Here is a 24,949-nt window from a genome sequence, read left to right as displayed (position 1 = left end):
GGTGGGGGCTGTGGGGACGTGCTGGGGGACTGCGGAGGGACTCTAGGGGGAGACTGGGGGGCTGGGGGGGAGCTAGGGCATGGGACATGCAGAAGCCGCCAGAACAGCTCCTAGGGCAGCTCAGCGATGTCTTGCTGTGAGCATTCCTAGTTTGTGTTGGGGACCAACCTGGGTGTGCCCTTGGTGCACTTAGGCATGAGACCCTTGCACACTTGTCTTGAAAGTGAGTCGTAGACACGTAAGACCATTCCTGAATGACACAGGCCAGCTAGTGTAGGACCTGGAGGAATTGAGAGACCAAAACAGTGTGTCTGGATAAGCGGTTTCTGCAGAGACAGTGACAGAATTTTGAGCAAAACTCTGTGTAATGGAAAGGTCTCACTCTCTTGGTGATAGGCAGCTTTCTGAGACAGCTTCCCAGGTGGGACCTGCATGGGTTCTCCTCCATCACACCCCAAACAGAGTTTTCAGTAATGCATTAAAGTCTTGAGAGGACTTCAGCAGAATGTGGAGTGGAAGTCCTGGGTGAGGAGCAGAGACGTCACCTGGTATTTTTTCCAAGGTGCCGGCCCCTGTGGGTGTCAGCTCCTACCTCTGCCGGGCTCTCCCCCTGCCCGCGTCTGTGAACGCTGACTTGGCTCCTGTCCTGGGTGGGTCCTGGACCCTTTGTGCTCACCAAGGACACTTCAGGCCTGTCTGACTCTCCACATGGTGGTGACTTAATGCTTATTACTTTCAGAAAGTACGTTTCTAGGATGTTGGCCACAGTCGATCTTGATTTTGCTTCCAGCACAAGGATTCCTGCCTTTCAGACTTTTAATTTGTAGTTGTTTAAGTGGAATACGTTGCTTTGGAACCTGCCAACAGATACACTGTCAGGCTCGGATCTTGGATGCCTTGAGGAAAGCTTTTACGAAGAAAACCCGGGAAAGCAGCTTTCCACGAGTGGCTGCAGTTGGCCGGCACCTGGGGTCACTGTGGCCACGCGAGGTTGTGAAGGTGCCGCGTGAGGCCTGTGGGGAGGGTTGATTTTTCCGTTCAGGTTTGTACATCTTTGAAACCATTAAAATTCTTTTTTTATGATTGCATTTGTTATTGGGTGGCAGAATATATTCTGATCTTGGGTTTGCGAGGCATTAAAAAGTCTTTGTAACTTAGTCTGTTTTGAGGATTTCTTTAGTCTCCTCAAAATGAAAATTCATTTAAATGTTTTGGGACGTCCCCCCAGAGAGCTTTACACATGTGTAGTGTAGGAAACGTACTTAAAAAAAAAAAAAAAACTGTGGGGACGCCTGGGTGGCTCAGTGGGTTAAGCCGCTGCCTTCAGCTCAGGTCATGATCCCAGCGTCCTGGGATCGAGTCCCGCATCGGGCTCCTTGCTCAGCGGGGAGCCTGCTTCCTCCTCTCTCTTCCTCTGCCTGCCTCTCTGCCTGCTTGCGTGCTTTCTCTCTCTCTCTTTCTGAAAAATAAATAAATAAAATTAAAAAAAAAAAACTGCTCTAAAATAAACTCTTCATTTGCGTCCGCGTACCCGGGCACACCAGGACTCCTATAGGACACGCAGCGCAGCACAGTCGCAAACACACCTGTCACTGGGCGTGTGGGTTCCTCCTCTGCTCTGGCCAGACTGGTCGGGTGCCTCTGTCTCCCCTCGGAGAGGGTGTCCCCGTGTCCCGGCCCCTGCTGGATGGGGCCAGGACAGCTTCTGTAGCCGTCTTCGGGGCTCCGCCCACAGAGTGGGTCGGACTTTCTTTGGCCCTTAGTTTGTGTTTGGCATTGTCTGGTGGTTCTCTTGTCCTGGTTCTGTTAGGACGCATGGGAACGTGGACATTTTGTGCGAACGCGTTTGTAAGGTGTCCGCTGTTGAGTCACACACACCGCATTCTTCGGAGGAAGCCTGTTGGTGTGAATCAGTTCATCGTCCCCTTGAAGAGCAGAGAGTAGAGAGAGGCCGGGAGCTTGGCGTGGGACCGGGTGCTGGGTGTGAGGGCGACCGTGTTTCCGAGTTGGTCGTGGTGTGCAGGCCTCCCGCCGGCGCCTCCTGCTCTCCGTCCGTCTCCTTGTGAGCGTCGAGGCACGGACGGCGGCGTGAGGACGCCGTGCTGTGGCTCAGCTCCCGGACGGAGGGGAAGCTCTGAGCCGCCGCGGGGGCTGGTGTGCTCCGAGAGCTGTGTGTGCGGCGGCGTGGCCTCCCTCCCGGAGCTGGCCGTCCGGTCCGGGCCCCGGGGGACTTCTGTTCGGTCTCGCAGCCGGGTCCGCCCGCGATCGTCTGGGATGGAGGAGTTTACAGGGGCCGGAGGGTCACGGAGCTTTCTCAGGGGCACCTTGGGTGCTGCGTGTGCCCCGTGTCGGCACAGGAGAGAACAGGCTCCTCTTTGTCAGTCGCGTGGTCATGGTCACAGTCCCGGTTGTGAGGCTCGGTCCTGTGTGCGTCACTGTGATCTTCAGTGTCAGGTTGTCGTTCAGATGGGTGTTCTCACGCACGCGTCTCGGTCCCTGCTGCACGCGGAGAACTCTGTCACTGGTCTTTTCTCCTTTGCAGTGTTTGGGATATACCTGCTTTTATCCCCTTGGAAATAAGTCTGTTAACTCCGTGTTGCTGGCTTTTAATCGTGTGTGTGTGTGTGTGTGTGTGTGTGTGTGTATGTATGTGCGCGCGTGCACCGGCACACTGTGCTGACCTGCGCTTGCAGAGACCATGTGGTAGAAACGGAAGGTTCTGGCCGCTCTGTGTGGAGCGGGTCTCCCAGGGCCGTTCTTCTAACAGCATTTGGGACCCCGCTTGGGTCCCTCCCTGTGTGCCGTGGGCACCCCTCACGGTGTTTCAGACTGTTTCAGGGTTTTTCCTTGTGGTGATCTGTGATCGGTGGTCTTTGTGTGGCTGCTTGACTGTTTTGGGGTGCCAGAAGCCGCCGCTGGGAGAGACCGTAAACGTCCCTGAAAAATGTGTGTCCCACATCTCTGTCGCGCTCCTCGGGCCTCGGCTTCCCGAGGCGCGGCAGGTTAGCCCAGTCGCTACCTGCAGCGGCGCCACGGCTGCGGTGACAGCGAGTCTCCGCGCTGCCCCTCGGGGTCCGCCGCTGGAGGGACCGAGCCGAGGCGGAGAGGCGCGGCGGAGGCAAGCTGGGCCGGTGCGCCCGGCGGTGAGCGCCAAGCACGAGTCCCTGAAGGAGACCAGAAGCGCCGCTGCGGTGCGCCCGCGGCCGGCAGGAAGCGGAGCAGCCTTGGTCTTGGCCGGGTGTGCGTGGAAGCTCGCACCGGCCGCCGCCGTCCCGTGAGCCAGAGCCTCGGCCCCAGCCTCGCCCGGACTCTTGGGTTCCGCGAAGGCTGAGGGAGGCGAGGACAGGCGAGGTCGCTGCCTTACGAGGGCTGCGGGCCGCGCCGGCCGGGTTCGGGAGGTGAGAGGAGGGAGGCCGCCTCCGTCCCGAGAACCGCCCGTGGCGCGGCGGGACGTGCACGCGCAGGCGGAGCCGCGGCTCCCGGTCCAGAAGGCCCGGCAGAGGCCACGGCCGCAGCACTGAGCAGAGGTGCAGTGCAGACGAGACAGGCTTCTGGGGACGAAGACGCCATGTAGGACGGTCACAGAGAGGGGAGGTCAGGGCCTGGCTGACCCCCAGCTTCAGAGGACAGGCGGAGGCCCGCACGGGACGGAGGTGGCGGTGGCAGAGGCCAGGGCTGCGACAGCCCCGTGCGTCCCGGGCCTCCCGTGAGCTGCGCTCTGTGGGCGGAGCAGTGACGCCCGGCTGACAGCTCATCTGCCCGCCACAGGGTTTGTGGACCGGCGGAAGCCCGCTGCTGAGATGACCCCGCAGAAAAAAGGATTCTTTCCAGAAATCTCTGCTGTCCGTTGACAGCGTCCCGGGCCGTGAGAGACATGTCTTCACGGGCGACTGCGGGGGCCGGGGCGCCACGCAGACGGAGGGGGTGGGGCCGCAGGGCTCGGGAGGGACGCCCTGCGGTGGGCGAACTGTCACCGGGCAGGGTGGCCTGCCGCAGAGGGATCGTGGAAGGAGGAGCCGTCGAGGGCTCACCGGGGGCGCTTGGCTGGCTCGCTCGGAAGAGCGTCCACTCTCTCCGCCTGGCGGTCGTGGGGTGGAGCCCCACATTGGGTGTAGAGTTTGCTTCAATAAGTAAATATTTAAAAAAGTGCATTCTGTTGTGATAGGTACCGTGGAGATGACTCGAAGGCACATTATTTTCCGTGAGGGGGACCTGAGTCCTTTTGAAGGGCTGTGCCAACTTCTGCAGGACTGTGTCTTCCAGACTGTGCGCCGCGACCTGTTCTGTCCTGATCGGCAACTTCTCCCTCTCCCCAGGGTGCAGAGATGCCTCCTGTGCCTCCTGAGCACGGTGTGCCTGTCTGTCGCACGCCGGTTTTGCTGTGCGCCGTGAGGTGGGAGCGGAGTGTTCCTCGTTTCCCTGTGGGTACCAGTCGGCCAGACCTCACACGCCGGCCCACGGAGCGCCGTGTGTGGAACCAGGACCTCCTCGGGCTTCCTCAGCGCGCCCGTCCTGGGGTCACTGTTTGTTGGAGGCTGTCGCGGGCTGTTGCTGGCACCTAGAAATGCAGCTGAGTTGTGCCTGTCCATTCTGTGTTTCGTATCTGGGAACTTCTCTTTCTGCAGATGAGAAATCTCAGAGCGTGTGCCGGTCGGTGGACACAGCGGCAACCTGAGGCTTTGGGCCGAGGCCATGAGACCGTGGCCTCTGGTCCTCGCTTGCCTCATGTGGGCCTTCAGGAAAACAGGCCGCGGCGTGGTGGTGCATTGCCGTGGGAGACTGTGGGCCGCGGGTGCAGCGGGCGCAGAGGGGCCGGGAACTTCCACGGGGCCGTGGCGGTGTGGCCGGGGGCGGGGGCGGTCAGGGAGGCCTGGGGCTGAGGGCGTGAGTTTGCTGCGCCAGCTGCGTGCCCGTGTGTGCGGCGTGTGGGATCTCCGGAGAGATGCCACATTTGAGGGAGAAGATTTGGGGGCTGTTTGCTCAGAGGTGACAGTGGTGGCGGCGGGTTAGTGGGCCACCAGGTGAGGGGTGGGGAGGGGTGGGAGGGGCTGCGGGCAGCGTGCGGGCAGCGTGCACAGCCTAGAGGAGGGGCGCTGCAGGGGGCACGTGGCAGCTCCGTGGTCCTGGTGGTTGTCGCATACGTCACAGGGAGGGACCCGGTGTTCAGGGCACGCTGTTCCGCTTTTTGGTGTATAAGCGAGAGATGTTTTGCAGCCTTGAACTTTTCTTCTCCGGACATAGCACTGTCTTCAGTTCGTGGAGTCAGAGTCGTGTCCTGTCCCCACAGTTGCAAGGTGACGCGTGTCCAGAGCAGAGGTGTGTGCTGTGTTTGGTTATGAGCCTCACCTTAAGGCATCTCAGGTAGTTTCTGCCACAGTTTTCGAAAACGGTAGTGTGTGAGTTGAGTTAGATTTGGGCGGGCGGGTCGGTGTGTCCTGCGCCTCGCTTGCCGTCGCCTCACCGGAGAGTGGCCGGCGCTCAGTGTGCCCACTCACGGCCTCAGCGTCCCCACTCTCCATGCGTCTCCCCACATCTCTTTCAAGATACGGCTGAATAAATGTCCGTCACATTCAGAATTTTGTTCAGTGAGAGTTGGCCAGTCAGTCCGCCTAAACACCACTTTTTTTTATTATTTTTTAAGGAGTGCCACCGTTTGACCCTGACTCCGGACGTCTCGCTTGAGGGTTTGCTCGTCACTTAAGCTGATCATGATCATTTTATTGAGACAGATATGTGGTCAGAGTTTTCTCGTTTGCAAGCGTCCTACACTTAGTTACCAGTGTTGAAGATGAATGTTGATTTAATTCCGAAGGAAGCCGCGTGTCGCGTGTCAGGGTGCTCTGGGGGTAGATCCAGAGAGAAGGCGTTGCTTGCCCCGGCGCTCGGGCGCTTGGATCTGCCTCAGTCCGTCCTGCTGAGCTGAGCTTTCATCGCCCGCCGAGCGCCCGTGCGCGCCCGTGGCAGCCGCGGCCCGCGGGTCCGGTTGGATACTTGTGTTAGAAAGCGGTGTCTTTTCTGTGGGAGCTTCTCTGGTTGATGAGGGTTATCTGCTCGATTCAGTCAAAATGCGAGGACGAAACTCGAATTTTCATCAATAGAAGACAGTGTTACTCCACTTTTCAGAGCGGAGCCTCCCCTCCTGTGCTTGCGGTGGCTCCTGTCAGGTTGGCCGGGGGGTGCGTGGGGCTGGGCCGGCGTCTGTCTGTCCGCAGCAGGCGCGTCCTCGGATGGCCCCTGCGGTAGCGCGCACTCGTCCTCTGGAGCTCTGGGGGGCGTCGCCGGTGGTGGAGGAAGCACGGAGATGGCACCGAGACGGGTCAGTCCTCGAACCGACAGCGCGGAGGGCAGCTCGGCGTGTGAGGGTTGGAGAGCTGGGGGCTGGGCGCGGGCGCGGGGCCCCCGCAGAGGTCCTGCCCCTGCCCCCCGCCCCCCGCGGCTCCCGAGCTCTCGCACGTGCGTGCGGTGCTCAGGGTGGGCGTCCCCCCAGAGCCAGGACCCTCGCAGGAGGGGACTCTCACACCGGACGGCCAGGATCCAGAAGATTTTTGATTCTCCTGCTCACACAGCACGAGTCTGACTTCGCCTTCAGGAAAGAAGGCTTTGATCCTGTCCTCGAGAGCAGACTCGGGCCCAGGACCCCTCTGTCGTGAGGTGTGGCGGGCGACCCGTTCCCCGCGGGGTCCTGTTGCCCCGTGGGCGGCCTCCTGCCTGCTGCCGGGGGCGCGGGTCCTGCTGCGGCCCTGCCTCTCCGGGCTCCTGGGACTTGGTGGGATCTTGTCATGGGGACGGCCTCTTCCTCACACGAGGCCTTTTCAGCTTATTTCAAAGGAAAGGGTGGCGAGAACTCTCGAGTTTGAGCAGCACCGCTCTCTGCGGATTATTTCCGTGATTGCATCGTGGGGGTTTGGGTCCATGATTATTTGTTCAAGTGGCTCGGGAAGCATTTCACAAAAATACCAATTTTGTTTTCGTCACCGCCCCTCCCCCGAGTGGCCGGTCGGCCGCATTTCTGGGGGCGGGACACGTGGGAGACAGCACGGGGTTGGGGTCTCCGAGGCCCCGCACACGGTCCCCGCAGCCCCATTCTGCCTCGGGCGCCTGTTGGCCTGTTTGCAGTTTAGGCCCTTTGTTTCCATGTAGGGGGCGCGGGGGGGCAGCGGGGGGGTCCTACAATTCCAGGAAGCTTCTGCGTCGGAGGCGCCTCCTCTGTGGGTCTCCCCCCGCAGGCTCTGGTTGGAGAGAAGACGCGCCGCCCCGTCCTCCTCCGGTGCGCGAGCGTGGCTGTGGCTCTCCCCCGCGCCTGGCCCTTCTGTGCCGGCCTTGTGGGCACAGCCCCGGCCCTCCCCGGCCCTCCCCATTCCTCCCTGTCTCTCTCCCTCCCTGCCCCTCCGGTGGGCGCTGAGTCTTGCTTGAGTTGGGGCTAGTGACCGGTTTCTTTTCCGTTTGGTGACAGTCTCTTTGGAAAGCTTGGTTAGGTGGCAGTGAGCTGGGGGAAAAAGTCGTGTGTGACGTGGCACGCGGAGGTGTTTCTGTGCTGTCGGGAACCGGTAACTCCAGGAAGAGGCGAAGGGACACTTGGGGGTGTGCCCTGATCTGCAGGTGCTGCAGAGTGAGAGAGCTCTGGGGGGCAGCGGGCTCAAGACGAGTGACCTGTGGTCAGCAAGTGGCCTGGCGCGGCCGCTCACTCGGGAGCTTACAGTGGAATATGGCTGGGGAAGCCTTGCTCCTTTTCGTGGTCTTCATTTCCGAAGGACTTTGTCTGTGAACTACATGTATTCAAGGTGAGGCTTCATCTGTGTCAGAGAATGTGTGTGAGCTGCCCGGAAAGGGCACAGGTGCTCAGAGGCCAAGTGGAGGTTCGCGGTGACCACACTCCCTGGGGCCTCTCGAGGTCCCCTTGCTCCCAGATTCACCCGTGCTGCGGCGGGTGGTGCGTCCTTAGCCCTCTGAGCGCAGGGTCTCCTCTGCCCCGGGCTGGAGTGTGTGCCGTGTGACCTGGGTCTGATGTTGGGCTCTGCGGGACCCGGGGGACAGGCTGAACGGTGGCGCTGTCACACGGGTGGGAGGGGTAGTCGGGGAACGTTTCCTGGGGACAGCAGCCTGCCGTAAAAACGGGCACCAGTGCCTGTCCTTGGGAGGAAAGCGGAGAGCCCTGGCAGTGTGAGGAAATCAGGACTAAGGCGTGATGCTGAAGGAATGTACAGGCGCTTGCCCAGGCATCGAGGAGAGGAGGGAGCCGTCTCTGAGTGCAGCAGAGTTTCCCGGGAACTGGAGGAAGTTTGGAATTGCCGGGGAGGTGGCCCAGGACAGCATGGTTTAGGGCCTGTGCCCCTGTGGCTTTCTGTTAGGGGGTTGCCACAGGGTGGGTCCTGAGGTCAGCTTGGTAGGGGGCACCCTCTTTACAAACCAGCCAAGGGGCGCCTGGGTGGCTCAGTGGGTTAGGCCGCTGCCTTTGGCTCGCTCGGGTCATGATCTCAGGGTCCTGGGATCGAGCCCCACATCGGGCTCTCTGCTCGGCGGGGAGCCTGCTTCCTCCTCTCTCTCTCTCTCTCTCTCTGCCTGCCTCTCTGCCTCCCTGTGATCTCTGTCAAATAAATAAAATCTTAAAAAAAATAAAAAAATAAAAACCAGCCAAAACCAGCAGCCCGCCTAGGAGGCACTAGAGAACACTGGGGGGCTCTGCCCAGCAGAAGGGCTGTTTCGTAAAGCCTTCCCTTCGGTTGTGCATTGGTACATGTGTGGATCTTGCATCATGATGTAAAATGTTTCTTGCTCTGGGTCGGAAATTTGAGCCCTCACATTCCTACATATTCCTTGTTAGTCCAGGGACCCCCCCGCAGGTGTGAGAGAGGTGAATCAGACATGCCCAGTTCAGGTTTCAGCCGTGTGGGGAATGGGTCGGTTGGCGTGTTCGGCTGGAGGAGGACACAGAAACGCTGTTGTGTACACAGGAGCGGAGAGATGGTGGGGACTCCGCCCGGTGAGGAGTCGTGGCAGTAGGCAGGTGGGTGTGTGCAGAAGAGGAGCTGGAGTTACCGGAACTCGTCAGGTGGCTTTCCATCACGACGGGGGAGCGGCAGGCAGCAGGTTTCCGGCTTGGAGGGTTGTCTACACACGGGCACTCCAGCCAGGGCAGAGCGTGCAGCAGTGGCAGTCGGCTCGAGGGCCCCTTTGTGCCCGGGATGTGTGCCTGCGCGCATCTCTGACGTGGTTGGGCTTGGTGCGCTTGCGGGGCCCCCGGCCGCGGCGGTGGGTGAGGTGGCCCGGGGAGGGCCCGGAGGAGCAGGTGCAGGAGGGAGATGTCCTTGTGGCACAGAGTGGTGGCAGAGTCCGCAGGAGAAGGAGCCGGGGAAGGGGTGAGCGGGAGAGCCGCGCTGCGGAGAAGCCCGGCCGGGCGAGCGCCAGCCAGCTCTGTGGATTGGGGGCGGCGCCTGCCCTGGGGGTGTGAGGCGTGGGCTGTGTCCTCGGACCCCAGCTTCGTGCAGTACTTGCTGTTGTGGGGGGCTCCAGGAGCTGGGCGTGCACGGGGTGGGGGGTGCTGGGGGTGACCACTCGAGAGCCTGAGTTTGACCCTAATTTTGAGGCATAGGACTCAGCCTTTTAGAAGGTTAGAAAGACGCACGGAGGTGGTCCTGTTATAGCAGGGTTAGGGCGAGCGTTAGTGAGGTGCTGGGAGGGCACGGCCCGGGGTAGCGGCGGCCACTGTGCTGTGCCCGAGCCCTCGCAGATGCGGGGACGCATCAGAGCTCACGCGGACGGGACAAAGGTGCCGCTCTCCGGGCGGGTCGCCGGCGCTCGCACCAGCCTGCTGGTCTCCTTCTGTGCGTCGTCACCTGTGCTGCCGGCGCTCTGTCATCACTTCCTCATGGGGCAGCAGCCTCGGAGCGGGGGTCCTGGGGTCAGAGAGTGTGTCGAAGTCAGCGCGGGCGACAGAGCTGGGTGTGAGAGCTCTGCCGGCCCGAGGCTTTGCTGAGAGCCTTGGGCGTGGCTTTGGAGGACGCGGTGGCCGGCCGCTTCTCTTCCTTCCCCACCGGCTCCCGGCAGGCGCGGGGCCCCATGTGTGACTGCGGAGAAGGTGGCCGAGGGGACCGTCGGCGCACTCTCACATGAGATTGGGAAAGGAGCCAGACAAGGAGTAAGTTCCTTGTGTTTGTCCTAGGAGAGCGTTTATTTGGTTCTGGTGATGTTCCTTTCCTTCCGGGGGGCTGGCAAAATACCGCTTCAGGCGCGTGGGCAGCCCCACGGGGCTGGCTGGGCTGGGGCTGCAGCGCGGAGCCCGTGGGTACGGCGTTCATTCCCGGCCGCAGGCCACGCGCCGCCGAGAACTGGCTGCTTCTGCCGCAGGGTGGTCCGGGCTGCGCTGGTCCTCCCCCACCCCCACCCGCCCTGGGCATGTTCTTTGCATCATAGTGGTTAGACTCTACAAAGGATTGCCTCGGGCTCCTGTTCTGGGGGTGCGGGGAAGAGTACATTGACGGAAAGCGTGAGCTATTTTTTAAGATTTTGTTACTAAGTAATCTCTGCGCCAGCCTGTGCTGGAGCTCAGAAGAGAGCGAGACCCGCGGTGTCCCCGGTGCTCCGCGGTGGTCCCGCTGGGCGCCCCGACAGGCACGTATTCTTTGTTTTTGTTTTTGTTTTTGTTTAAGGTTTTATTTATTTGTTACAGAGATAGAGAGCACAAGTAGGGAGAGGGAGAAGCAGGCTCTCCACTGGGCAGGACGCCCGATGTGGGGCTCAATGCCGTGACCCCGGGATCAGGACCAGAGCCGAAGCCGCTTAACCGCCGGAGCCAAGGTGGATTCTTAGAGGAAACAATGTTAGATTGTGCACTGAGGAATCTCCAACTTTTAGAACTGACTTGGTTTATGGATTCTCAAGTCTTACTCCCTTTGTTGTTGTTGTGGGTTTAAAGATGAGAGATCAGAGAGAGTGAGCGAGCACACAGGCAGGGGAGGAGCTTCTGCGTATCTGCTTATCCCGAAGCCCGATGGGGGGCTCAGTCCCAGGGCCCTGGCATCATGACCTGAGGTGAAGGCAGACACTTAACCGACGGAGCCACCCAGGTGCCCCAGAAAATCACCCTTTTAAGAAAAAAAAACACCCTGGAAAACTTCTATAGTTGTGTGAGTTGCACTAGATGGGATGTTGACAGGAAGCATTTGTGATTCCATCAGAATCTGTTGCTCTCCGCGGCGAGTGCCGTCTCAACCCTGAGGAGGCCGGCAGACACGCACGTGGGCGTGTTAGCGCTTGCGTGGGTCGTCCTCAGCTTCGGTGTGTACTGTATCGTGCGCAGGGCTTCCGCCTCTTCGGTTCTCGCTGCCCCTGAATAGTTCATTCTTTCTGATGCTGTTGTAAAAGGTGTCGCTTCCTTAATCTCCTTGTTGGGTTGTCCCGTGCTGGCGCGCGGACGCGGCCGATTCTGTCTGCCGGCCATTCTGCTCTGGAGCCTGGCCGCGTGGCGTCATTTATTTGCTCTCACGGTGTTTTGTCTATTTTTGGGTTTTATATTCCTTTTTCGAGGTGGTTTTGTAGCTGAACAGTCCCATTTAAAAGTTCAAGCTTTTCAAGTTCAAAGCAAAGGTTCAAGCTTTTGCTGTGTTTGGTGGAGGGTGGCTTTGCGTGTCCTGTCTGTGTCCCTGGCGGGATGGCTTCATCGCTTCTGTTAAGCTCTGTCACTGCAAGTCTTGCTGTCCTGGGATGAGACTAGAGAGCACTGCATGCAGCGAAGGGAGCTCCGTCTGGTACCGAGTTCCTGTTCAACAGAAGGCCGTCTGGTCCCCAGTGTCCTGTAGTCTGTCCTCAGATTGTTGATGTTGTAGGAGTAGAGCAGGTAAGTGTTCTGAGAGAACGCAGAGAAATAAGTCCTCATTTTGTCGGCGCTTCACACCAATCTGGTGGAGCAGTTGCTGCCCTGGTTTCTGTTATTTTTCTGTTTCCAGTGCCCACCACCCCGGCGTGAAATGAAGTCAGCAGCCCCCGGCCGATAACAGCATAGGCGTGTGTCTTTGGAGTTTCGCCCTTTAGGGTGTGATGCTGCTTTGGAGTTCTAGGAGTTCGCTCTGAGCAGGAGCCACTGGTGCTGTTTCCTGACTTGCACACTCAGGAAAGTTGTTTTCTGTCCTTGTTAGTCGTGATTTCAGTGTGCGTGTGCATTGCCCTGAGGGTGGGTGAGGCGTCAGGGCGCTGGGGGCCTGTGGACTTACTGTGCAACCACTGTGGGGCTTACTCGGTTAAGCAGCTGCCTTTGGCTTGGGTTGTAACCCCAGGGTCCTGGGATCGAGCCCCGCATTGGGCTTCCTGCTCAGTGGGGAGTCAGCTTCATACACACACACACACACACACACACACCCCGCTCATTCGCTCTCTCTCAGATAAATAAAACCTTAAAAAAAGAGAAAGCGAGTTTGCGCTGGAGGACGGTTGGTGGGGTCTGGATTGCTCCTGCCAGGGAAGGGACAGCTGGTTTGGCCTGGCCCGGTCCACGTCCCGCGGTTGTCAGGGCCTGTTCTCACGGTGTGCTCCTGGTCACTTTCTCGAGTTTGATTTCACGCGTTTATCCTCCTGATTTTCGAGCATTTCCCAGTTTCTGGTCTGCAGAGTTTACCTTTTTTGAGTTTCTTTATGGCCGCGGATCTGTTTATTTACAACACTCATTTCCGTCCTCTCCTTGGCATTGGCAGTTTGAACCTGAGACCGTCCTCCCTGGACCGTGGTGAGTCGGGATGCGCTGTTGGCTCCTGCTGCGCAGGTGTCCAGAGGGGGCGCGTGGGCCAGACCACCTGTTCTGTTCTCATTCTGCACGGACTCCTTCTGCGCTTTCTTCTGGTAAGGGGTGTGAACAGAGTTGCCTTGGAGCAGTGGTTTTCTGTTCCTGGCTTGCCTTGTTCTTCAGCGGAAGGGAAGCACGGAACGGAGGACAGAAGCTGAGCGGCGCATTCCTTCCCCTCGCAGTGTCTTGGCCAAGCTCGCTGGTCTGCGGTCTGCTCAGCACCTCCGTTCCCTTGAGCGGGCTCTCTCTGCCAGTCCATCCAAGAAAGCAGTGACAAAGAGCCCCCGTCATAAAACAGAAAAAGCCCTCAGGAGTCCCCCCGCTTGATCCTAGGAGGCAGTCAAGGCCAGGCTGTAGCCCTGGCGGCAGGTGGCAGGTGGCAGGTGGCCCCACAGCAGAGGGAGGCCTGGGACACATGCCGCGCTGGGCACCATCAGGGCAGCGACGCCGGTAGCTCGTGGCCCCGCAGAATTCCGTTTGTTCCGTCTGCCATGAAGGTGAGCTTTACAGTAGGCGAGGCCAGATCTGAGGACTCGCTGTCCCACTTGAGTTCTTGAAGGCTGCACTTTAAGAAAATTTTTTTCTGGTCAAGACTTTGCGTACTTGAGAGGGAGAGAGCGGGCACGTGGGGGCAGAGGCAGGGGCAGGCTTCCTGCTGAGCGCCGAGTCCGGTATGGGGACCCGATCCTGGGACCCCAAGATCATGACCTGCGTCGAAGTCAGCCGCTTAACCGACTGAGCCACCCAAGCACGACCACTCGAAGAAGTCTTCCCGCCTGTGAGGAGAACTCCATGTGCCTTCCTGCTCCCGTGGCCGGCTTCGTGGGACCGGCTGTGGAGCCGGCCGGCCTGCGTGGGCGAGCTGGCCCCCCCACTTCACGTGGGGCTCCTCGTGGGGGCTCAGACCTCTCATCTCTAGCGTGGGGAGAAGGACCCTTACCTTAGGGAGCTGTTGTGAACACTAAGGGAGTTAATACTAGGTCAGACCGCACGGAATTGCCAGTGTTAGGCTCTTTAAAAATTGGGATCAGTGTACGTTCACACGCTGTAAGAAATTACATCGAGGGTCCCTTGTCACTTTGCCCCGTTTCTTCACTGGTAACATTTTCTTTTCTTTTTAAAAAAGATTTTACTTATTTATTTGAAAGAGAGAGAGCTCATGAGAGGGGAGAGGGCCAGGAGAGAAGCAGGCTCCCCACCAAGCAGGGAGCCCAGTGCAGGACTCGATCCCAGGACTCCAGGACCATGACCTGAGCTGAAGGTAGTTGCTTAACCAACTGAGCCACCCAGGTTCCCTTCACTGGTAACATTTTCAAAAGTAGAGTACAGCATCACAGCCAGGATCTCGACAGGGACACGAGCCACAGGTCTGAGATGCCCCAGTTTCCTGGTGTGTGGGGCCCATGGGCACAAGGGTCCCTCCTGCTCCCCCTGGGTAACCACACCTGCCACCTCCTGGCTCGTCTCCTCACCCTTGGTCCCAACCCTGCCAACCGCTGGTTGTCCCCAGGGAATGTCCTGGACCTGGAGCCGTAGGGACGTGACCTTCGGGCTGTGTCTCTCTGCTCCGCTGTCACCCAGCAGTTGACCCGGGCCGTTGTTGCGTCCGGGGCTCTGCCCTGCTCCTCACTGCCCACCGTTGTGTGGCGTCTGCGGGGTCTGCGGGCCACACGCCGGCCCGTCACCCGTGGAAGGACACCTGCGCAGAGTCCACGGTGTGGCACTTAGGAACGAATGAAGCTGCCGTCAACGGTTGGCAGAGACGCTGGTGGGCTGTGTCGGACCCGCAGGGATGGTGGTCCCAGACAGCTTGGTCTGGTGCCTGGAAGGCGCCGCCTGTCTGTACCCGCACGCGGTCTCTTGCTGTGTCCGTGGATGTCTGTGAGCCGCCTCGGGGAGGTGCTTACCGGGAAAGCCGCAGCGCTGCCCGGGCCTCCTCTGCTCACAGCCCTTCTCGGGTCGGGGGCGAGCGGAGCGCTGCCGCTGACCTGTGCAGAGCAGGCAGGGAGGAGACACGGGCCCCCCGCGCCCCTGCCCCAGTCCTGGAGCTCTCGGGGGCCAGGGCGTCCAGCACCCAGGACTCTGCCCTGGTCTGACTGTGGACTCGCTCCTGTTCAGCCTGATTTCTCCCGGGAGCGGCCGGCCGGCGCTGGCTGGCTGAGGGCGTTTCATCCTGCAGGCGGAGGCCTGTGCTGACGCGGGTCCCTGGGCACTTAGGGTGTTGGGAGGGGAGGACGGAGGCCCGGACGCTCTGCAGTGTTTTCAATCCAGAGTGGAGACGGAAATCGGAGGGAAGGCAGTCTCATGATTGCTTTTGTGTTGGTTGGATTTTATCAACATAGTTTTTTAAAAAATCCATCATTTTAACACTGTTCAGAACCTATGGTTAGCAACTATAGGTCTTTGATTAATAAAAATTGAGGGGAATTAAATACAGTTGTAGAAGTAACATCTTCCAAATCTTGGGGTTACCTTGGAGGAGAGAAAGAGGACTCTCTGTGGTGAAAACATTATGTAATTGTGGACTCTTTCCCCCAAAACAGTAATGAAGTCTGTCCAGGCTCCTTACAGGTTAGGCCTCTGTGCCGGGGCCGCTGTGACACCGTCCCTGGGCCTTGGCGGGGGCGGAGTCAGGGGGCCGTGGCGGTGTTCCGTGGGGGGTTCGTTGTTGGGGGGTGTTAAATACTGGTTATTAATTTACACTTAAATTCCAGTGAGCCCCCCGTGCCCCGCTGGCGTCCGACGCGGGTCCAGCGAGAGCTGCCATGACACCGTGCGCCGGGGCTTCTCCTCGGCCTGTGTGCACCCCCCGCCCCCCGACCCTGCGCGTCGCCCGGCCCCCCGCCTTCCCTCTGGTCACCAGCAGCGCGTTCTTCTGTCGCTTAGACTCTGACCCTCGGTGCGTCTCCCTCTCCGCTTTCTTCCCCCGCTGAGCGTGCGTGCTGTTTGCTCACCGCCACATCCACGCGCGACGTTGCTGGTGGTGGTCGTTCCCCGACACGTTCCGCCGCGTAAGACCCTCTGGGTCCGTCCACATGGTTGCAGATGGCAAGACTTCGTTTTTAATGGTTTCTGTGGAAGATTTTAATTATTTGAGAGAGCGAGACAGCAAGAGGTTGCATGAGCAGAGGAAGGGTCAGAGGGAGAAGCAGACGTCCTGCTCGGGTGCGGGGCTCGACCCCAGGACCCCAGGACCATGACCTGTGCCGACGGCAGACACTTAACTGACTGAGCCACCCAGGTACTCTGTGAGATTTCATTCTTTCTTGGTAGCTTTCTAAAAAGCCTTTTCTCTACTCCTCATGCAGTGCTCAGCTCCTCATAAGAATGAGTGAGATATGGGGGCGCCTGGGTGGCTCAGTGGGTTAAGCCCCTGCCTTCGGCTCAGGTCATGATCTCAGGGTCCTGGGATCGAGTCCCGCATCGGGCTCTCTGCTCGGCGGGGAGCCTGCTTCCTCCTCTCTCTCTGCCTGCTTGTGATTGAAATAAATAATATCTTTTTAAAAAAAAAAGAATTAGTGAGATATGAAAGTGTAGAGTTTAAGATCTTGCACTGTTACATTATTCAGAGATAACCACAATCAATGGTAAAAGTATTTCCTACTTTTTCTCAAAAAAAAAAAAAAAAAAAAAAAAAAAAGCATGTCATTTTTCTTAGATGGTACGAATCAGACTTCCTCAGCACTTGGGCTTATTGTCTTGTCCGTATTGCCGGTCTCATCGGTGGGAGCCTCTGGCCATTGTTCTGCCTGGATTCTTGGGGCGTCCATGTGTCGGGCTGGCCTGGCCCTCAGACGTGGGTGGGCAGGTGCCCCGTCTGTTGAATGCTTCCTGTGCGCTCTCTCCCCCTCAGCTGTGTTGGACACTGGCTTATCCTGTCCCCACCGATCTCTATTTCTGGGCTGGGAACGTGCTCCTTGAACCACTGTAGCCGAGCTCTGAGGTAAAAGGTGTGTCCGGCACATCTGTCCAGACACGGGGCTTTACCCCTGCCTCGCTGGGAGTCGCGGCGGGAGCGTGGGTGCCGCGTGAACCCTCTTCGTCTCTTAGAGCATCCTTCACTGTGCGCCCCAGAATGCAGGTTACTCTGCCAAAAGGCGTGAATATTTTGGAGGCTCTTAATTCGTGTTGCCTTCCAGAAATGATGGGGTTAACGACTAAAATATTTTCCCTTAGAATGAAAAGACCTTTACACCAGGGTCTGGGAGACCTGGGCTCTACTTCCAGTTGCCTTTAATTCCGTGCGTGACCAGAGACAGCTCAGTCTGCTTTGGCTTCTGCGTCCGTCGGATGGCAGTTGGGTTTGCGGCACTGGCCCTCCGCCCCGGGGGATCGAGCCCTTCAGGGGACTCTGAGGGTGTCTGGAGCCCTTCTGCCTGTCCCAGCCTGGGGGGAGCGTGCTGCCGCACTGGGAAGGCCCGCGTCCTCCTCCAGTGCCCAGGACACAGGATGAGCCACCCCTGTGTCAGTGCCGCTGAGTTTGAGAAACCTTGGATTAAGAAAACCTCAAGTTTTCCTCAGAGTTCTAGTGGTAGATACTACTATTTGCTGGATTCTTAGCGTAGACATTCACCATGCATTCTGTATTGTTCTTTTACCGTCTTCATAAGAAAATAGAAAAGCAGGGGCGCGTGGGTGGCTCAGCTGGTTAAGCGTCTGCCTGCCTTTGGCCCAGGTCATGATCCCAGGGTCCTGGGATCGAGCCCCGCATCGGGCTCTCTGTTCAGCGGGACCCTGCTTCCTCCTCTCTCTCTGCCTGCCTCTCTACCTGCTTGTGATCTCGGTCTGTCAAATGAATAAATAAAATCTTAAAAAAAAAAAAAGGAAATTGAAAAGCTTAAACACATACTTGCTGCTTTTCAGTAAAACCAAATAGTGCATATCGGAAGCTGCTTTTCTGAGTCGTGTTTAATAGCCCTTGAGTCCTAGCTCTGGAGAAGCCTGTGTAGGGGTGCAGGACAGGAGCACCTCGCTCCGTCTTCGCCGACACCCGCCCTCCTGTAAGCGTAGGTCAGGAGAGCACACGAGCGGGTCGGCAGTCTGAGCACAGACCTGGGGGTCCTGCTTGCTGTGGACGGCGTGTCTCACAGCCTGTCCGTGCCTCCTGCCCATGGAGGTGACGGTGCGTACCCCGTCCTTGTGATGTGTCTGCGGACGGCAGACACTCTGATGTTTTGATGGGGTTGAGGGAAAGGGTGGTGAAGAAATGGTATTTTTTCTTGTTGTTGCTGGCTTGTTTTGTTCTTGAAGGTCTCGGAGCGCTCCCAGGAGGTTATACAGGGTTAGTCCGTTTTCTTCATGACATTGCGCTGTAGTCTTCCCTTGTCTTACTGGCGAGGCCACGGTGCTCACTTGATTTATTTGCTAAGGTGGGAGCCTCCCGTGGAGGCCGAGCATGGGTTGGGGGTCGGTGGGGGGCGGTGTGTGCTGTGAGAGGCCGGGAGAGGCAAGTCACTGGGGACAGTTACCTTCCCTTTACCGTGTGACGGGATATCCCTAGAGGACGCCACTCGAGAAGAAAAGCCTGTCAACGACCCCCTCAAGGCCGTAGTCCTGAAGCCTCATCTCCAGGGAGACCCACAGGCCCCCCAAGTGTTCTTTCCTTGACGGCCCGAGGGCGCCGCTTTCCAGGGAAAATCCTGAGAACAGAAATGCCCATTAGGATAATGGCCAGGTGTGAGCTCCCTTTACACCCCAGATCGGCTCCGCCCCGATCTTAGCCACTGTTTTGTGGTGTGGAGTTGAGGGAAGCGAAGGGAGCTGCTGCGGAAGAGACGGTTGGTCCAGGCGGAGAGACAGACCGGGCCGAGGCCGAGGAGCGGTGTGTGAGCTGCCTGTGCTCTCTCGTTTCAGAACGCGCGCAGCACTGCTCTGGGACGGCCTCGCCGGACGCAGCAGCCGCTTCGCCAGCCTCGGCTTTCAGCTATGCAGTCGGTAAGTACCGCGCGCTGCGGCCGCCCGTCGCTCCGCCGTTCCCACGCGCGCTGGCCAGCGGCCGGGCCGCAACGCCAGGTCTCCACGTGGGCTCCCGTGGGCGTGACGGTGCCGGCCCAGCCCTGTGGCTGCTCTTCTGGGCGTCCCTTGGCTGCGGCGCATGTGTCAGGTCCGTGGTGGTGAGCCGTGGGCTCCAGGGAGCTCCCCAGGGTCCCAGGCTGCCAAGGAGGTCTGTTTCTGTCCAACCTCTGGATCTGATCGGCTCTGTCGGCGAGGTCTGGAGACCACTGCAGCCCAGTACTGACCACTCTGTCTTGTGCACATGGAGAAGAGCTGCTCTCCTCTGGGAGAAGCAGCGGCAGCCTGGCCGTGCTCTGGTCTGCTGTCCTGCGTGTCTGGGCAGCTGCTTGTGGGGTTCCTAGTTGTTGGAGGCCAGCTCACGTGGCTGGGGGGTGAGGAATGGGATCTTTGGCTAGGTTGCCCTGACCGTGCGCTTCCTCCTGGGAATTACTGGCAACGTTTTTGAGAGGAGGGGCAGCTGCTTCCTTCAGGACCCTGGTCTCAGATCTCAGCACGGGCATCTGTTGCTCTACGACAGAGTCCCCTCCTTGGGAGATGTGTTGCACGGGCTGGCAGTTTCTTTTCTCTGATAAGTACCTTGATGACGATAGAAAAACTCCTGATTTGTTTCAGTTTTTCATACTTGGCCAGGCATGAGTGGTTTCAAAGCAGATTGTCCAAAGACATATTGTCCGCTCTATTTTATTGTTTCTAGCAGATTGGAAAGAAAGCTTTCCTGCCGCTTCCTTGGTTGAGTATCCCTGACCTAACAGGACCTGTCCTTATCTCCAGCATCACAGAATCAGGCCACTTGGAACGTTCTTGGCGGTGTCTTTGACTTGACCTGAAGTATTTCCTTGGGAACGGCGATAAGGTTTGACAGAACAGGAATCTTAGATGTCTCTGACAGGAGGCCTCGCCTTGTCTTCTCTTAATCTGCAGGGTGGTTAGCGGTTAGAAAGAAGCCAGTGTCGCCGGGGCGGGTGTTGGTGGTCAGGTGGGGTAGTGGTGGAGTTTGTAGCACCTAAGTGTGCTGTCCAGGGTGGTTTTCCAGGGTGTTTGGGTGCCTTCGACCTGGTTGTTCTTGGCAGTGGGGCAGTGGTGGGGAGACTCGGCCCAGGAGAGAAGGAATGGTGGGGTCAGAGGGAGAACCAAACCCATTTCCACCAGGAGGCTGAGCTCTGCGTTTTTGTGGAAAGTGTACTATTGGTCTTCACTTACAATGAGGAAAAAGAACATGCTGCCTAAATTAGTTAAGTATTTGGTGATTCAGAATAATGTATTTTCTGATTAAAAGCAAACAAGTTATTAGTGACTCTTTGCAGGCAAATTCTTGGGTTGGCCCAGTCAGTCTGGTGGATTGAGAGCCACAGGTGCGTCATCTTTAGAAGAGTTTCTAACGTAGGAAGAAGCACTGTCCCAAGGTGTCTCATGCCGCTTACCAGTGTTGTGAACTGTAAATACTCAGGCAGCATTGATTGTAATAGTCTTCTAAAAAATCGACAGTGTTTAGATTGAATAAAGATCAAGGTTCTCATGAATGTGAGTTCTCCTCTGGGGCCAGTGGCTCAAGTGTGTTAGCGGAGCAGGGGCATTGCTGCGGGCGGCTAGCTTGCTGAGGTCAGCCCTCCAGCCTGCTCCTGGAGTCAAAGGCAGATTTTTACTTTTATTTATTTATTTTAAGGATTTTGTTTGTTTATTTGAGACAGAGAGAGTGAGAGCAAGAGTGGGGGTTGCTGAGGCAGAGGGAGAAGCAGGCTTCCCGCCAAGCAAGGAGCCCGATGCAGGGCTTGATCCCAGGACTCTGGGATCATGACCTGAGCTGAAGGCAGATGCTCAGCCGACTGAGCCACCCGGGCGTCCCTGAATTAGGTTTCTTTCTTTCTTTCTTCTTTTTAAATTTTATTTTTTTAAAAGATTTTTATCTATTTATTTGACAGATCACAAGTAGGCAGAGAGGCAGGCAGAGAGAGAGGAGGAAGCAGGCTCCCCGCTGAGCAGAGAGCCTGATGCGGGGCTTGATCTCAGGACCCTGGGATCATGACTGGAGCTGACAGCAGAGACTTTAACCCACTGAGCCACCCAGGCGCCCCCTGAATTATGTTTCTAAAAACAAGGTAGCTTCTGAAAGTAGCATGTTGTAATGATAGAGGTGGTGTTTATATGAGCAGAGGTGTAGGTTTTACTGGTTTGTACTTTGAGTTGAACACCTCTGTTTAAAGTAGACAGGTGATTGCCTTCTGACTTGATAAAAACATTGAACTGGCAGAGCATATAGTCTTGGGTCCCTGGATGTGAAGCTGAGCGGGCGCCCTGTGCAGGTGGTGCTCGCTGTAGAGAGGGCTGCATGGCTGGCTCTTGGCCCGCACCCCCAAGAACACAGGGCTGGAAGTCTTGCCAACAACAGAAGCCCCTGCTGATGTGCTGGCGCACCTTGTGGCTCAGGTCGTGGGGTGCTCCCTGACCTCTGACAGTCTGCCGTCTGGTATTGAAGCAGAGGGACAGGCTCTCCCGAGCTCGTCCGGTAGCAGCTGTGGTTCTCCCTGACCCAGCCCCCAGCCCTGTGCTCACTGCCCGTGGGGAGCAGGTTATGGTCACAGCACACATGGCTGCCAGCTGGGTTCCACCTGCTGCTGCTGCCGCCCCGACCTGTGGGCAGCGCCGGTGTGGATGTGTGGGCCCTAAGGAGCTTGTAGGTTCTGATGCTAATGCATTTGCCTTTTTAACAAAGAGGTCTTGTTAGCATTTAAAAATAGATAACAAAGCACACTTGACTTCCTTACCAAAGAAATATGCTTAGCTAATTGTGCCAGTATCATTTACTGAATTTTTTAAAAAATACCCTTACAGTCTGCATGTAGGCAAACAGCTTTTTGAATCCCCCCCCCCCTTTTTAAAGATTTTTATGTATTTATTTGACAGACAGAGATCACAAGCAGGCAGAGAGCCAGGCAGAGAGAGAGGAGGAAGCAGGCTCTGAGCTGAGCAGAGAGCCTGATGCGGGGCTTGATCCCAGGACCCCGGGATCACGACCTGAGCTGAAGGCAGAGGCTTTAACCCACTGAGCCACCCAGGCGCCCCCATTTACTGAATTTTTGAGGATAAGTTTTTATTGTATACTTAGAGGTCTAGGGAATATCCTTTGGCTAGCCTCCCTTAAACTACGTTAAAAAGTATAGAATATTAGATCTCATTAAAATGAGATTTCATGGGCACCTGGGTGGCTCAGTGGGTTAAGCCGCTGCCTTCAGCTCAGGTCATGATCTCAGGGTCCTGGGATGGAGCCCCGCATCGGGCTCTCTGCTCAGCGGGGAACCTGCTTCCCCCTCTCTCTCTGCCTGCCTCTCTGCCTGCTTGTGATCTCTGTCTGTCAAAAAAATAAATAAAATCTTTAAAAAAAATTAAAAAAAAAAAAGAGATTTCATTAAGTGCATGTCTTTTGATCAATGACAAAACAGATAGTGGGCTCAGACAGCTTCCCCAGAAGCCCTTGGTCTCCCCCAGCACAGTGCTTGCAGGTGGGTAGAGCTTTGGTCCTCTTATCCCGGGGTGCTTGGAGTGCTGGGACAGCCAGGGGCAGGGGGAGGGTTTGGAGAGTAGGCGGGTCAGAGCAGACGGGGAAGGCCGGAGCCACACCCCAGCTGGGACTTCTGGCTGTTGGGGCTATTTCCCCATGAGTGTTTCAAGCTGGAATGGGCCTCTGAGCTCTGGGACCCCAGGCCCACTGGGAGGGCAGGCATGTGGAGACACCTGCTCGGGCCCTGGGGAGTCTGTGGGTGGTTCATAACACCTTATTGACGGGCTGTCGGTTGCTGTTATTTTCCTTCTTTTAACTTGGGGGGGGATCCTCATGGAGCCGGTGTTTGTTTTTTGATACCATCAAGTTCTAAAGCTGAAGGGATCTCCTCTTCGCTTAGTGTTTGAGGATGGAGTGATGTGCCGGGGTCAGCCGTAGAGGAGGTGCTCCAGGCTCGGTCACCAGTGAGCTGACCCTCTTCCTGAACGTCTGCCTTCCCTTCCACGTCGCCTTGCGGAACGGAAGGGCTCCCGTGGCGCAGGGGTGAGGGCTCCGCGCAGCGTGCAGGGGTGCGCTGCAGAAGTTCCGTGTGCACCCGCTTGGTGGGAGGAGGGCGGCGGGAGGGCCGTGTCGGGGGGTGTGCCGGCGCCCTGGGCCTGAGGAGCACGCAGTCTGCTCTGCCCTCCACTCTGGAATGGGCGACTTGATGGTCACCGCCCGCGGTCTCCCCTCTGCGGACACGGAGTTTGGGTTACCCTTTGTGTCAAAGGGCAGTGGCGGGTTGCAGTGTGCGGTGTTCTGAGTTCAAGATTGTAGTGTTCGGTTCAGCTGAGTCAGTCTGTGCTCTCCCTTGGTTGCACTGAGGTCCCCCTGAAGCATGAAGGATCCAAAGATGGAGCAAAGTGCTGGCCAGGCTAGCAGCTTTGAAAAGAAGGCAGAGCAAAACCCTGGTCCTGCCGCTGGGCCCACGATCGGACCAGCAAGTGCCTGTGGCGGGGGGAGGGCAGGGTCTGGGCCGCGTGGGCCTGGATGTGTGCAGAGCTGCGGCTGCCGTGCAGCGTGGCGTCCCCCGTCCGCGGCATCTCCCGCCCAGGAGACCGAGTGGGGAGAGCAGGACGTGTTGACTCTGGCGGTGGGCGCTGCCCGGGCTCGGCTCTCGTGTGACCCAGTGTGTCGGGCTCTGATTGCACACCCCGGGGACTGCACACAGCGTGTGTCTGCTTTCCTGATGCCGGCCTCTCGCGCTCTCCTCCGTAGCTCTGTGCTGCTGCCCCTGGGCTCGGAAGTCCCCGCCTTGGGCCTGGGTCCAAGCCTTGGGCCTGGGTCCAAGCGCCTGCAGGCTCGGCGCATTCTGCTCGGGAAGAAACAGGAAGAGGGTTGAGAAGGAAAGGGTTGAGCCAGTGCTCTTGGGACGTGAGACGGCACTTTCCTCTTACAGCTTTTCACTTTGTTGACCTTTTGTGAATGGATGATCTGTTTTTTGGAAAAAAATAAACCCGGAGGTTCTTGTCCAGCTCTGAGGGTGTTAGTGCGTGAGGATGAGAGCAGCCGCGGTCTGGGCCTGAGTATGTTTGGACGGCGAGGGGCAGAACCAGAGCAGCAAGTGGAGACAGTGCTCTCCTGCGGCTCTGGGCCTCCGCGGGGTGCGTGCTCGGCGGCAGCCGCACGGGTGGGGCCGGTCCCGGCCCCGGCCCCGGCCCCGGCCCCGGCCCCTGCCCCGGCCCCGCGGCCTGGCTCGGGTCGCTCCCGCCGCTGTCCCTGCGTCCTCCGCTCTGTCCACACTCTCCGTCTCCTGCGTACGGCAGCCTCTTCACCGCTTACTCCTGTCCACTTGTTGCTGGTGGGAGCCAGTTCTGAACGTGGCCTCCTCAGGGCTGACGGCATGCTGCCTGGAGGTCCGTGAGCCCACCAGAGTCTGGTTCCCCGGTGCACTAGTTCATGTCCACCTCAGCCCCGCAGCAGGACAGCAGAAGATAGTTAGAATTGAGCTGCCGTTTCGGTGTGACCAGACTTGATTAGAGAAACCTTCCAAAGCTCTAGAGTATTTTGGCCCGCTAATACCATATTTTAAACCTCAGTGTTATAATTAAAACTTCCATTAACATAAAAACCAATTTTTGTTCTTTGGAAAAGTTTTACTGTCTAGCTCACCTCCCCCCACACTCTCTGTCCCCATGTTTTTTGGCCTTTGTGTGTCGTGGGTCTCGTGACTTACAGGGGACCCGTGGGAATGCCGGCCGCAACTCACGGAGAGGAAGTGGAGACAGGGCGGTCCCACACAGCGTTGGCAGGTGCATCTCTCTCTGGGCGTGTTTGTGCCTGGGGACCTCTGTGAGGCGGCTGACCAGCCGGATCGCAGAGCCGGTCTCTGGGCTGGGGTCCCGCAGAGACAGACGGGTGAGGGGGCGGGGCAGAGGTTTGCACTTGAGCCTGGGGTGGTGTGGCCCGAGTCTGTTTTCGGTGGTTTTTGTATGAAAAACGGTGTTCAGGCGTACAGGCTCACAGAACCTCCTTGAACGGAAACCTCACCAAAAAAATCCCAAGAGACATCTGTGTTTGGGGCTCTCTGGCGTTCTTCACTTGGGGTCTTTTCTTGGAATGGCCTTCCCGGAGGCTGGGGTGGGGCTTCTGTGTCCCCTACCCTGACGACAGACCACGCTGCAGAG

At 58.0% G+C, this 24,949-nt stretch overlaps 1 protein-coding gene across 9 annotated transcripts in view; it reads left to right on the top strand.

Annotated features, from left to right (window-relative positions):
• Positions 1-24,949, top strand: part of ANKRD11 (ankyrin repeat domain 11) — a 178,383-nt gene that overhangs the window by 51,361 nt on the left and 102,073 nt on the right. For 8 of the 9 annotated variants that reach the window (XM_045076461.1, XM_045076462.1, XM_045076457.1 and 5 more), the window contains exon 2: positions 18,626-18,706. The exons of the other annotated variant lie outside the window; for it this stretch is intronic. The gene's annotated coding sequence lies outside the window, so the exon portion shown is untranslated. The remainder of the gene's footprint in view (positions 1-18,625; positions 18,707-24,949) is intronic. 9 annotated transcript variants of the gene reach the window in all.

This window comes from Mustela putorius, unplaced genomic scaffold (assembly GCF_011764305.1).
Source record: "Mustela putorius furo isolate JIRA1106 unplaced genomic scaffold, ASM1176430v1.1 tig00000174_pilon_pilon_pilon, whole genome shotgun sequence".
NCBI classification, from domain to species: domain Eukaryota; kingdom Metazoa; phylum Chordata; class Mammalia; order Carnivora; family Mustelidae; genus Mustela; species Mustela putorius.
This window is presented reverse-complemented; position numbering and strand designations above follow the sequence as displayed.